Source organism: Scyliorhinus canicula, chromosome 17 (genome assembly GCF_902713615.1).
Source record: "Scyliorhinus canicula chromosome 17, sScyCan1.1, whole genome shotgun sequence".
Lineage (NCBI taxonomy): Eukaryota > Metazoa > Chordata > Chondrichthyes > Carcharhiniformes > Scyliorhinidae > Scyliorhinus > Scyliorhinus canicula.
This window is the reverse complement of record NC_052162.1, coordinates 106,281,420-106,296,928: the sequence shown is the minus strand read 5'-3', so window position 1 is coordinate 106,296,928 and position 15,509 is coordinate 106,281,420.

The following is a 15,509-nucleotide window of genomic DNA, read 5'->3' as shown; positions in this document are numbered from 1 at the left end:
AACGCCGGCATCTCCACATCATTTATAAACAGGGATATTTTGTACAATATGAGGAGGTTATATTAAACATGGAAAGAAAAGCAATGGTTTGGCCACAATCAGAATATTGTATCCAGTTCTGGGCTGCACTCTTTAGAATGGTTATGATGGAATTAGAGAGTGCAGAAAAAAACTTGTCAGAATTGTTCGAGGTGTGAGCAGCTTCAGTCAGGTGGATAGATTGGAGAAGGTGGGTCTGTCCTTGGAGTAGAGAAGGTTGAGAGGAGATTCTGACGGAGCTATTCAAAATTAAGACAGGCTGGAGGGAGAACTACTCCCATAGGTGGAAGCAATGTGAACTAGCTTGCACAGATTTAAAGTAATTGACAAAAGATGCAATGGCGATTGTTATAGCACTAACGAGATCCACAGGGATGCCCCGATTGATCTCCCCATAGATCTATTTCAGTTTATTGGCAGTTCCTATGTATAAGAAAAACAAAGCAAATACAGAACCATAACACAAAACAGTCAACAGGTAAAAACAATAAAGTGACCAACATATCATCTAACAAAAAGACAACCCAGACTACAGTGCAATTTTGTGCGGCACTGTGGTTAGCACTGCCGCCACACAGTGCCAGGGACCCGGGTTCAATTCCGACCTTGGCTGACTGTCTGTGTGGAGTTTGCACATTCTCTCCGTGTCTGCTTGGGTTTCCTGCGGGTGCTCCTGTTTCCTCCCACAGTTCAAAGGTGTGCAGGTTAGGTGAATTGCCCATGCTAAATTGCCCCAAAGTCGGGAGTTACAGGGAAGGGGATTGGGTGGCCTTCTGAAGGGTCGGTGCAGATTCAAAGGACCAAATGGCTTCTTTCTGCACTGTAGGGATTCTATGAACATAAACCAGTGAACACACAATTGTCATGTGGATGTACCTTTAAGAAATGGGTGGTTATCAAATAGCTGCAGTGATGTCAGTGTGTGAGTGGAGCTTGGGCTGTCCTTCTGTCTTTTACTTTTGTTTTGAGCTGAAAAGCTGCTTTGTGGCTCTGTTTTTGGTTTTGTTTTCAGTATTGGAGAGTTGTATTCAAAGCAAGAAGATGTTCTGATCTCTCTCTCTCTACAAGCTAAGGAATGTCTTCAGTTCACTCGGTGATTTCAAAGTAATACCTGTTTCTGTAGAGAATTTAAATCTGCTGTCATTGATAAGGATAACGAGCCTGAGTGTCACAGTCGAAGGCTTGGTGGGGATCTATTTAAATATGTCAACGCATTGCCAAGGTTTGATGAGAAGGAGGTAGAAGCCTTTTCATTTCATTTGAGAAAGTAGCTAAACAAATGAAATGGCCACAGGACATGTGGGTATTACTAATTCAAACAAAGTTGGTAGATAGAGCTGGTGAAATATTTGCATCACTATCAGAGGAGGCATCTGGGACGTATGAGGAGGCGAAAAAATCTATCTTAGGTGCATATGAACTAGTGCCTGAAGCCTACAGACAAAGGTTTAGAAATTTAAGGAAAGAACCTGGTCAAACATACATGGAGTTTGAAAGGATCAAACAGAGTAATTTTGATTGGTGGATAAGGGCTTTGAAAATAGACCAAACGTATGAAGCTCTCAGAGAAATTATACTTTTGGAGGAGTTTAAAAATTCAATTCATGATGTAGTGAGAACTCATGTGGAAGAGCAAAGGGTTAAAACTGCGAGATTAGCAGCAGAAATGGCAGATGATTATGACTTAATTCATTAACCAAAGCCTGGTTTCCAACATCAGTTTCAGCCTGTGAGGGATAGAAACTGGGGACATGAGAAATACTCAAGTGGTAAAAGTAAAGGTGATCTGATGGGAGATAACAAGGAGAGTGTACCTCAGATTTTTAAAAAAATCCAGGAGGGTGAAAGAGAAATTAAAAGTTTAAAATGTTTTCACTGTAATAAACGAGGCCATGTAAAGTCACAGTGTTGGTGGTTGAAGAAAAGCACTGGGAAGGCTGATATGGTAAAACAGGATAAGACTGTGTGGTTTGTTAAAGTGGTAAAGGAAACCCCAAGTTAATCCAAGGAGGTGCAAAGATTGTACAGCCTGATCAAGAGGTGATTGATAAGAAGGTACCAGATCTCTTGAAATAATTTTCTTGTGTGGTAAAGTTTACTCACGTGTACCAGAAGGAGCACGTAAAGAAGTCACAATTTTAAGAGATACGGGAGCTAGTGAATTTTTGATGGTAAGAGATGAGGAGTTATGTTGTTTGGGAGGAATATTGCGAGAAAAGGTAGTAGTATGTGGAATTCAGGGTGAGAAGAACAGTGTTCCATTATATAAGGTGAGGTTGGAAAGTCCAGTGAAGAGTGGTGAAGTCGTAGTTGGAGTAATAGAGAAACTATCTTGTCCAGGAATACAGTTTATCTTGGGTAATGATATAGCTGGATCGCAGGTGGGAGTGATGCCTACTGTGGTTGATAAGACAGTGGAAAATCAGACAACTGAAGTGTTGAAGGACGAATATCCTGGGATTTTTCCGGATTGTATAGTAACAAGGTAGCAAAGTCACAGGTTAAGACAAGAGGAGAAATTAGAGAGTGAAGATAAAGTTGAAATGCAATTATCAGAAACGATTTTTGATCAGATGGTTGGAAAAGAACAGGTGGAGGATGACGCGGATATTTTTAGTTCAGGAAAATTGGCAGAATTACATGGAAGAGGAATCTTGAGTGTATACCAGAGTGTTATTACCTTAAAAATGATGTCTTCGTGAGGAAATAGAGACCTTCACATACGCAGGCAGATGAAAAGTGGAAAGAAGTTCACCAAGTGGCATTGCCGTTGGGGTATAGAAAGGAGGTGTTGCGAGTAACACATGAGGTACCAGTGGGAGGCCATTTGTGAGTAAGGAAAACTCAAGCTAAAACCCAAAAACATTTTATTGGCCTGGACTACATAAAATAGTTACATTTTGTCGATCATGTCACACATGTCAACTGATGGGGAAACCTCAAGCAGTGATAAAACCAGTGCCCTTAATACCCATTCCACCATTTGAGGAACCTTTTACAAGGGTCTTAATTGATTGCATAAGACCGCTTCCTAAAATGAAAAGTGGGAATCAATACCTTTTGACTATAATGGATGTGTGTACTAGGTTTCCGGAGACCATCGCAGTACGCAATATTATAGCTAGAAAGATTGTAGAGGAGTTACTTCAATTCTTTACTAGATATGGACTACCCACAGAAATACAATCGGATCAAGGATCAAATTTTACCTCAAGGTTATTCAAAGACGTTATGGATAGCTTTGGAATAAAACTATTTAAATCAACTGCGTACCATCCAGAATCGCAGGGAGCGTTAAAAAGGGGGCATCAGACATTAAATACAATGTTGAGGGCTTATTGTCAAGATTATCCAGAGATTGAGATAAAGGAATTCCATTCGTACTGTTTGCAATTAGGGATGCACCGAATGAGTCAACCAAATTCAGTCCTTTTGAACTAATTTTTGGTCATGAGGTAAGATGACCACGTAAATTGATTAAGAAAAATTGGTGAGTGAGTGCTCTGTTTCTCTGGTTATGAATATGGCGGTCAATATGGCCGCCTTCCTTAATCCTGTTTGCTTTAGAGTCACCAGGTATCTTTCGATACCGCCACAATGTTCAAACCCGAATACTGATCAAAGAGCCAATACACCAGTTAGTTAGTTCAAAGTCAATACTATTTATTTACATACACAGTAATATCTACTCATGCACAAAGTACTACAAACTAAACTATCTCTAACATTAATGCCTATACTTAGCTTCGGGTGCCCATTCAGTCAGAGGAACAATGGCCGTTGTTCGGATCTGAGGTTGCTGGGTTCAAAGTGGTACAGGAGAACAGCTAAGGTCGTCCGTCTGGTAGCAAGCGTTGACCTTGGACGTACTTGCTTCTGGTGCAGCTGGTGGATGGGTCTCTCTGCTTTGAGAGCCAAATCCAAGAGAGCGCTTCTCTCTCGGGGATTTCTTCTTATACCTGGAGGGGCTTCACGCTCTTTTAGGTGGGCCTAAACTTGGCCCCAATTAATTGGGCCGCATCTTGATCACTGGTATTGATCCTGACCAATAAAGAGGTGGGTGCCCTGATGGCTGGGCGTGTCTTAGGTGGCCGTTGGCCTGGCTTTGTTTACGCTTTCGGTTTGGGGAACTGGCTGGAGCTGGATTGGATGCTTGAGTGTCTTACCTTTGTTCCCAGATATGGGTCATCAATATGTTAATTGACCTACAGTTTCAGTCTCGTCTGGGAGCTGCCATCCCAATATGCATACAGGCTTTGTGCCTGCTGGCTTTCCTAACATTAATGTGGAGATGAGGAGGAGCGTAACAGACACCTACAGATGCTGAAAGATGCTCTCGTATGAACGGGATATGGCGTTCGCTCATCGATCGACAGTTCCAACGCGCCACAGCAAAACCCGCACCGACCTCCTCAGAAGACAAACACGGGACACCACTGACAGAGCACCCTTCGTCGTCCAGTACTTTCCTGGGGCGGAGAAACTACGACATCTTCTTCGCAGCCTTCAACACATCATCAATGAAAATGAACATCTTGCCAAGGTCATCCCCACACCCCAACTACTGGCCTTCAAACAATCGCGCAACCTCAAACAAACCATTGTTGCAGCAAATTACCCAGCCTTCAGTACAGCGACCACGACACCTCACAACCCTGCCAGGGCAATCTCTGCAAGACATGCCAGATCATCGACTTGGATACCACCATTACACGTGGTAACACCACCCACCAGGTACGCGGCACATACTCGTGCGACTCGACCAATGTAGTCTACCTCTTACGCTGCAGGAAAGGATGTCCCGAAGCGTGGTACATTGGCGAGACCATGCAGACACTGCAACAACGAATGAACGGACATCGTGTGACAATCACCAGGCAGGAATGTTCCCTTCCAGTCGGGGAACACTTCAGCAGTCAAGGGCATTCAGCCTCTGATCTCCGGGTAAGCGTTCTCCAAGGCGGCCTTCAAGACGCGCGACAACACAGAATTGCCGAGCAAAACCTTATAGCTAAGTTCCGCACACATGAGTGCGGCCTCAACCGGGATCTTGGATTCATGTCGCATTACATCCACCCCCCACCATCTGGCCTGGACTTGCAAAATCCTACCAACTGTTCTGGCTTGAGACAATTCACACCTCTTTAACCTGTGATCACCCCCTATCTCTGGATCTGTAATGATTTGATTACCTGCAAATGCTCGCATTCCAAGCATTGTCCAGCATCCCTGACTTTGTCTATATAAATGTTTCTGGAACATAACTCTCCATTCACCTGAGGAAGGAGCTGCGCTCCGAAAGCTCGTGTTTGAAACAAACCTGTTGGACTTTAACCTGGTGTTGTAAGACTTCTTACTTTCCTAACATTGTCCATAATTCCCTACAGTCTTTGCGAGCATCCATTTTGTATTCTGGAAGTGGCCATCCCAGATGGCTACAGTGAGCAGTCGGAACTTGCATTATTGGATTCTGTGTCAAATTTTAGGGAATTATTAAGTAGAGCAGGGGAATTGGCTAGACAACATTTCAAGATTGCACATGTGATGAAACGGGTAGCGGACAAGAAAGCAAAAGTTCGTAGTTTTGCCAGTGGAGATAAAGTTTTAGTATTATTACCAGTGGTAAGTGAACCTTTAAAAGCAAGGTTTTGTGGACATCAGATTGAAAGGAAATTAAGTGAGGTGAATTATGTGGTAAGAATGCCAGATAGAAGGAAAACTCATCGAGTGCATCATGTGAATATGCTGAAAAGGTATTTTGAAAGGGAAGGAGAGCAAAAGAAGGAGGTTTTATTGATTCCAACTCAAAGTGAAGAACCAAATCTAGATGACTTTGAATTTGACATTCCTCAAATTAAATTGGAAAACGAGGATGTTCTTAAAAATTTGGATAAATTGTTGAGTTTCCTTCCAGAGGACAAACAAACTGACCTGAAAGAGTTTTTTTTTTAGAACAGTACAGCACAGAACAGGCCCTTCGGCCCTCGATGTTGTGCCGAGCAATGATCACCCTACTCAAACCCACGTATCCACCCTATACCAGTAACCCAACAACCCCCATTAACCTTATTTTTTAGGACACTAAGGGCAATTTAACCTGGCCAATCCACCTAACCCGCACATCTTTGGACTGTGGGAGGAAACCGGAGCACCCGGAGGAAACCCACACACACACGGGGAGGACGTGCAGACTCCGCACAGACAGTGACCCAGCCGGGAATCGAACCTGGGACCCTGGAGCTGTGAAGCATTTATGCTAACCACCATGCTACCGTGCTACCCTATTGATATTGGTATCACATGGACAAGTTTGTGGAGATAAGTTGGGAAGTACAAAAATGGATATACATGACGTAGATGTGGGAAATGCTGTTCCAATTAAACAACATTCATATAGAATTAACCCGTTAAAATTGGCACAGGTTAACAAAGAAATTGAAAATATGCTTAAAAATGGCATAATTGAAGTGGGTTGTAGCCAATGGAGCTCACCCATAGTGATGGTATCGAAACCGGACGGTACACAACGGTTGTGTGTGGACTATAGAAATGTGAGTGCAGTTACAAGAACGGACTCTTATCCCATCCCACGCTTGGAGGATTGTATTCAGAAAGTGGGACAATCAGCTTTTATTTCCAAACTGGATTTACTTAAAGGTTACTGGCAGGTAATTTTATCTGAAAGGGCGATGGACATTTGAGCTTTTGTGAATCCAGATGGTATATACCAATTCAAAGTTATGCCATTTGGCATGAAAAACGTCCCAGCCACGGTTAACTAACAAAGTTGTTTCAAGATTATCCAATTGTGCGGGCGACGATCTGGGAATTTTTAGCCAGACATGGAAAGAACATTTGAAGCGTCTGATGGAGTTATTCAATCGACTTCAGGAGTCGGGTTTGGTAATAAACTTAGCCAAAAGTGAATTTGGAAAAGCCAAAGTCACTTTCCTTGGCCATACAATCGGACAGGAACGAATGGTCCCACGGTGTGAAAACAAAAGTTATTGGGTTGTTTCCAATATCCTGAAGGGAAATAATGCGATTTCTTGGCATGAGTGGATTTTACCGGAAATTTGTGCCGAATTGTAGCAGTGTGGTCGCTCCACTGATGGACTTGCTGAACATAGAACATAGAACATAGAACGATACAGCGCAGTACAGGCCCTTCGGCCCACGATGTTGCACCGACATGGGAAGTCAAAAACTAAAGGCCATCTAACCTACACTATGCCATTATCATCCATATGCTTATCCAATAAACTTTTAAATGCCCTCAATGTTGGCGAGTTCACTACTGTTGCAGGTAGGGCATTCCACGGCCTCACCATTCTTTGTGTAAAAAACCTACCTCTGACCTCTGTCCTATATCTATTACCCCTCAATTTAAAGCTATGTCCCCTCGTGCTAGCCACCTCCATCCGCGGGAGAAGGCTCTCACTGTCCACCCTATCTAACCCTCTGATCATTTTGTATGCCTCTATTAAGTCACCTCTTAACCTTCTCTCTAACGAAAACAACCTCAAGTCCATCAGCCTTTCCTCATAAGATTTTCCCTCCATACCAGGCAACATCCTGGTAAATCTCCTCTGCACCCGTTCCAAAGCTTCCACATCCTTCCTATAATGAGGCGACCAGAACTGTACGCAATACTCCAAATGCAGCCGTACCAGAGTTTTGTACAGCTGCAACATGACCTCATGGCTCCGGAACTCAATCCCTCTACCAATAAAGGCCAACACACCATAGGCCTTCTTCACAACCCTATCAACCTGGGTGGCAACTTTCAGGGATCTATGTACATGGACACCGAGATCCCTCTGCTCATCCACACTGCCAAGAATTTTACCATTAGCCAAATATTCCGCATTCCTGTTATTCTTTCCAAAGTGAATCATCTCACACTTCTCTACATTAAACTCCATTTGCCACCTCTCAGCCCAGCTCTGCAGCTTATCTATGTCCTTCTGTAACCTGCAACATCCTTCCACACTGTCTACAACTCCACCGACTTTAGTGTCGTCTGCAAATTTACTCACCCAACCTTCTGTGCCCTCCTCTGGGTCATTTATAAAAATGACAAACAGCAACGGCCCCAGAACAGATCCTTGTGGTACGCCACTCGTAACTGAACTCCATTCTGAACATTTGCCATCAACCACCACCTTCTGTCTTCTTTCAACTAGCCAATTTCTGATCCACATCTCTAAATCACCCTCAATCCCCAGCCTCCGTATTTTCTGCAATAGCCGACCGTGGGGAATCTTATCAAACGCTTTACTGAAATCCATATACACCACATCAACTGCTCTACCCTCGTCTACCTGTTCAGTCACCTTCTCAAAGAACTCGATAAGGTTTGTGAAGCATGACCTACCCTTCACAAAACCATGCTGACTATCCCTAATCATATTATTCCTATCTAGATGATTATAAATAGTATCTCTTATAATCCTCTCCAAGACTTTACCCACAACAGACGTGAGGCTCACCGGCCTATAGTTACCGGGGTTATCTCTACTCCCCTTCTTGAACAAAGGGACCACATTTACTACCCTCCAGTCCTCTGGCACTATTCCTGTAGCCAATGATGACATAAAAATCAAAGCCAAAGGCTCAGCAATCTCTTCCCTGGCTTCCCAGAGAATCCTAGGATAAATCCCATCAGGCCCCGGGGACGTATCTATTTTCACCTTGTCCAGAATTGCCAACACTTCTTCCCTACGCACCTCAATGCCATCTATTCTAATAGCCTGGGTCTCAGCATTCTCCTCCACAACATTATCTTTTTCCTGAGTGAATACTGACGAAAAGTATTCATTTAGTATCTCGCTTATCTCCTCAGCCTCCACACACAACTTCCCACCACTGTCCTTGACTGGCCCTACTCTTACCCTAGTCATTCTTTTATTCCTGACATACCTATAGAAAGCTTTTGGGTTTTCCTTGATCCTACCTGCCAAAGACTTTTCATGTCCCCTCCTTGCTCGTCTTAGCTCTCTCTTTAGATCCTTCCTCGTTTCCTTGTAACTATCAAGCGCCCCAACTGAAACTTCACGCCTCATCTTCACATAGGCCTCCTTCTTCCTCTTAACAAGAGATTCCACTTCTTTGGTAAACCACGGTTCCCTCGCTCTACCCCTTCCTCCCTGCCTGACTGGTACGTACTTATCAAGAACACGCAATAGCTGTTCCTTGAACAAGCTCCACATATCCAGTGTGCCCAACCCTTGCAGCCTACTTCTCCAACCTAGACATCCTAAGTCATGTCTAATGGCATCATAATTGCCCTTCCACCAGCTATAACTCTTGCCCTGCGGGGTATACTTATCCCTTTCCATCACTAACGTAAAGGTCACCGAATTGTGGTCACTGTTTCCAAAGTGCTCACCTACCTCCAGATCTAACACCTGGCCTAGTTCATTACCCAAAACCAAATCCAATGTGGCCTCGCCTCTTGTTGGCCTGTCAACATATTGTGTCAGGAAACCCTCCTGCACACATTGTACAAAGAACGACCCATCTAATGTACTCGAACTATATCTTTTCCAGTCAATATTTGGAAAGTTAAAGTCTCCCATAACAACTGCCCTGTTACTTTCGCTCTTTTCCAGAATCATCTTCGCCATCCTTTCCTCTACATCCCTAGAACTATTAGGTGGCCTATAGAAAACTCCCAACAGGGTGACCTCTCCTTTCCTGTTTCCAACCTCAGCCCATACTACCTCGGAAGAAGAGTCCCCATCTAGCATTCTTTCCGCCACCGTACTGTCCTTGACTAGCAGCGCCACACCTCCCCCTCTTTTGCCCCCTTCTCTGAGCTTACTAAAACACCTAAACCCCGGTACCTGCAACAACCATTCCTGTCCCTGCTCTATCCATGTCTCTGAAATGGCCACAACATCGAAGTCGCAGGTACCAACCCATGCTGCCAGTTCCCCTACCTTATTTCGTATACTCCTGGCATTGAAGTAGACACACTTCAAGAAGCGTAGCAAATTTCAGCGGACAGCGGAGTGTCAACAGGCCTTTGACGGCCTGCAGGCTGTGTTAACCACTGCTCCTGTGTTAGCCATGTTGCTCATTCTGAGTAAGTGTGCTTAACACTCCTCCTTCTGAGGAAGTGTACTTAACACTCGCTTGGCTCTGTTTCTCTTTCTATGCTCTGGAGTCGCCAGGTGCCGTAAGAGACACCGTCACAAGTATCAAGTTCAAGTTCAAAGCAATAAAGCTATACACCAATTAGTAAGTCCAAACAGTTAGAGTTTATTATAAAACAATTATAATAAATACTCATGCACACACTAAAGACTAACTTACTTCTACCATTAAACGACTAATACTTATCTAAGAAGGAACAGGCAAGGTCAGGGAACAAGGCCTTTGTTCCGTTCTGGTCTGCAACTTCAGTTCGCTATTGGTTGGCAAGAGTATAAGTAATGCCTGGGTCAAGTAGCGATCGTTGTTTGGCACTTACTTATCGATGGCTGCTGCTCGACGGCCGGTGTGAAAGACAGGGGTCTGGAGGCTGGAGTCAGAGGCCGGAGACAGGAGACTGAACCATGTGCGGGACCTTCTTTTATAGGTCCCAGGAGGTCCGCGCCCCTTGGGGCGGGCTTCCTCACCTGCTGGGGATCGATTGGGCCTCTTCCCAATCGATATGATTTGAACCCCCCTATCCTAGGGCCGTTCCTTGATGGCTGGGGCGGTTCTTAGGATTCATTGTCCTGGCTTCCCTGGCTCCATTGTGTCTGCTTCTCTATTGAAAGTATCGATTGATACTTAAGTGTATCTATTGTGCCCGGGACTGTCCCGGTATCACCTCATTAGTATGTAAACTGTTTTCCCATTTACAGCGCTGCCTGAACTCTGCAGCTGTCGGGAAACCGGTTTTTGCAAGTGTCCCAATGCTGAATGCTTCTGCAAGCTGTTTGCTCTTTACTATGTCCGTTTTTCCCTGCATTCTTTGCAGTCTTCCATTTTGTGTTACTGGTGTCCATCTTAGATGGCTACAGCCATCCCAAATTATACAAAACCATTCAAAGTGGCGGTTGATGCGAGTGATGTGGGCGTAGGTGCGGTGATTGTACAAGATGACGAAGGACGAGAGCAGCCTATTGGTTATTAATCAAAGAAATGAAATACGCACCAGAAGAAGTATTAAATGATTGAGACGGAGAATTTGAGCTTGGTGCTGGCTTTGCAACATTTTCACAGTTATGTGACTAGCAATCTGTCTGAGACAATTATATGTACTGATCATAATCCATTGATGTTTTTGGAGCGATTCTGGAATAACAATGCCAGACTGTTTTGATGGAGTTTATTGTTACAGCCATTTCATTTAAAAATAATACATGTGGCAGGACGAGAAAACGTGATAGCCGATGCTTTGTCATGAATGTGATGAAGAGAAGCAGGTTCGGCGGAGGAAGAAGGACTAAAATGGACTACGTTATTATACCTGTTTGCGTGTTTTGTTTTGTGAAACAAGAAAGTATTTTACCGTAAGTATTTCTTAAAGGAAAGTGAAATGGGTGTTCATCAAATAGCTGCAGTAATGTCAGTGTGTGGGTGGAGCTGGGCTGTCTTTCTGTCTTTTACTTTCGTTTTAAGCTGAAAAGCTGCTTTGTGGCTCTGTTTTTGGTTTTGTTTTCAGTGTTGGAGATCTGCATTCAAAGCAAGAAGGTGTTCTGATCTCTCTGTACAAGCTAAAGAGCCTCAGCTCACTTGATGATTTCAAAGTAATACCTATTTCTGTAGCGAATTCAAACCTGCTGTCTCTGTTAAAAAAAGTTTAACTTATGGATCTTGTGAGGAAAGATATTAAGGGTTACGGAAATAGTATTGTATCTGTGGGGTTACATGTGTTGGTAATTGATAAGATGTTCACTGTGTGTTTTTAAAATGTTAACTGGGTTCATAGAATAAACATTGTTTTGTTTTTAAAATACTCAAGGTCTCTGTTGCATAACACCTGGAGAGTGGACCCTTGTGCTCCCCATAACCGAAATCTATTAAAAGTCGTGGGTTACATGAAGGACAAGTTTAAAATTCTATTTCAACCTGTGATCCCACTTTTCTTTATAAAATTAGTTTGTGGGGGCAGCACGGTGGCGTAATGAATTGGGTACTCTAAATCTATTTTTTTGTTTTTGTTTTGTAAATTTAGAGTACCCAATTCATTTTTTCCAATTCAGGGGCAATTTACCGTGTTCAATCCACCTATCTTGCACATCTTTGGGTTGTGGGGGCGAAACCCACGCAAGCACGGGCAGAATGTGCAAACTCCACACGGACAGTGACCCAGATCCGGGATCAAACCTGGGACCTCAGCGCCATGAGACTGCAGTGTGAACCACTGAGCCACTGTGCTGCCCTGGTACTCGAGATTCATAAAATAAAAAAGTAAAATATTAGTTTGTAAATCATTGGTTAGGTTAGTACACGACAGTCGAATGGCTGTATAATTTCCCTTCAACAAACACGTCCAGTTAAAAGACTGCAAAAGTATTTTTATAAATTTAGAGTAACCATTAAATGTTCTTTTCCAATTAAGCGGCAGTTTAGTGTGCCAATCCACCTACCCTGCACATCTTTGCGTTGTGGGGGTGAGACCCCTGCAGACACAGGGAGAATGTGCAAACTCCACATGGACAGTGACCCGGGGCCGGGATCGAACCTGGGTCCTCAGTGCCAAGAGGCAGCAGTGATAACCACTGTGTCCTTTGTAATCTGAATATCATTGGATTTTGAATATGGAAGGAAAAAGTACCGTTCATAGGGGTGACAACCCATACACGTGTTCTGTGTGTTTACAGAGCTTCTGTCAATCTTCTGAACTTTTGAAACATAAGCGCAGTAACTTTGGGGGGAAGCCATCTATATGTGGGGATTATGGGAAGGGATTCAGTTCCCCATCCTGGTTAAAATCTCATTCACACTGCGGAGAGGCCGTTCAGCTGTTTGGTGTGTGGGAATGGATTTGTTCATTCATCCCTCCCTCCTGCTGAGACACATGCGGGCAGGTTCACACTGGGGAGAAACATTTAAATGCCCAGACTGTGGGAAGTGCTACAAAAGTTCCATGGATGGGGGGTGGGATTCTCCGAACCGAAATCGCGAGCGGCGCGGGGGCGGAGAATGGGCGCCGACACGAAATCTGGCATATAGATGATAAAGAAATAGTGTAGATGGGCTTTAGAGTGGTTTCACAGGTTGGCGCAACATCGAGGGCCGAAGGGCCTGTACTGCGCTGTAATGTAATGTTCTATGTTCTATACAACGCCGCTCCCACGATTCTCCAGTCCCCAGAGAATTGCCGCGAATCACACGCGCGTGGTCTACACAGCACATGTAGAGGCCCATTGACAGAGCCCCCAGTGGCAATTCTCCAAGTGTAATTGGCCAAGTTCTCGATGGCATGGGTCTCTCATGGTCCCACCCATTGGCAACTTGGCCTGGCGGCTGCGGACACAGTCACCCTGGTGGAGAGCGGGGGGATCCTTCACCCGTGTCGCGTCTTTTCGTCCGACGTCACTTCGTCCAACGACACTTCGTCCACGTCTTTTGGTCCAACGTCTTTTTGTCCGCCCGTCTTTTGGTCCAACGTCACTTCGTCCAATTATCCAATTACAAATTAACTCCGTATAAAACCATTTAATTGATAGAATGCAAGTACAATACAGCAAGTGAATTTAATTGCTAAAATGCAAGTAATTGATAAAATGCAAGTAAAATGCAAGCTGAAAAATGCAGTTAAAAAGATAAAAAATCTAAAAATGCAGTTAAAAAGATCTAAAAGTTTACTAAGGATGAATTCCCGAAATTACTTAAAATTGATGTAAATTGTAAGCAACATTCCTCAAGAAATCAATTTTCGCTGTAGGATCATATTCAACGACCAATCTTTTGAGGCGTTCAGTTATTTTCTTATATCGCGTACATGAAGTCGACTGATCTCCCCGAAGAATTTGAGCCTTTTTGCCTATTATTAACCCTTCCTCTTCCTTCAGAGTTTTGATTAACCTCCAGATATTCAAATGAGCTCCACCCGCCGAACGCTATATCGCAGAATGAAACCCCTCAGCAGCATTATTTGTTCTCGGTAGATCTTGTAGAACACGCTGATTAACATTCCATACAGCTGTCGGGAATGTAGGTGTTTCTCTCCTTCGTCTGGCACCACGTCCTCTCACAATGCCTATGTAAGTCAAGTCGAAGTAAACAATGAATTCAGCAGGTATTTCTTCATCGTCTATCAAATCTTCATAAGCCATCTTTCCATCAGTCACCTTCCGTTTACTCTTCGTTGACACAATGAACTTTGCCATTTCGGGATGGGCGAATTCGGGATTAGGAAAGAGACCGATAATATCTATCCTTTAACGAGGCTCGTTAAAGGGAAGAGAACGATAATAACTATCCTTTAACGAGGCTCGTTAAAGGAAAGAGACCGGTAATAAAGATCCTTTATTGTATATTATACCTTGCTATGTGCATTAGAGAAGATTTCTATTTACAAAAGTTAAAATGGAGTGGAGTGCTACTAAGCAAGTTACAAAAAGTCAAGTCACAAAAAGTCTTTGGCCAAAAAAAATCATCGGACAAAAAGACGTTGGACCAAAAGACGGGCGGACAAAAAGACGTTGGACCAAAAGACGTGGACAAAGTGTCGTTGGACGAAATGACGTTGGACGAAAAGACATAGCACCCCTTCACCGGGGGGAGGAGGGGGGCGGCCTCATAGAAGGCCAGGCTATTGATTGGGTGCCACCGATCCATGGGCACGCGCAATCCTTGGGGGGGGGGGGGGGGGGGGGGGGTGTCCTTTTGGTGCTGGCCCGCAGTGTGGTTCAGACATGTCGTGCGGGGCGGCCGACGCAGGCCACCGCCGTGCGCATGCGCAGACCCCTGACCAGAGGTGCCGGGCCCCATATGGCAGCTGGAGCTGCGAGGACTACTCCGGATCCCTGCTGGCCCCCCCAGGTAGAAGAATCACTCTGGACTTTCTTCAGGAAAGTCCAGAGTGATTCGCCCGCGGTTTCACACTGAATTGGAGACATAGCCCCATTATTGTCGAATCCCGCCCCTGATTTCCCATCGACGCATTCACACTGGCGAGAGACCATTCAGGTGCTCGAACTGTGGCACTGGGTTCAGGTGGTCATCACAAGTCACTTCACACCAGTGAGTTCACACTGGTGAAAGACCGTGCACCTCCTCTCAGAGTGGGAAGGGATTTAGTCAGTCATCCAACCTGCTGATACCAGTGAGTTTACAATTTCAGGAGATCTTTTATGCCCAGACTGTGGGAAGTGTTACAAAAGTCATGAGGAACTCATGTCCCATCAATGTATTCACACTGATGAGAGACCGTTCAGATGCACCCACTATGAGACTGGGTTCAAGACATCATCTGACCTCACTGTACACCAGCGAGTTCACACTGGGAAGCGGCCATTCATCTG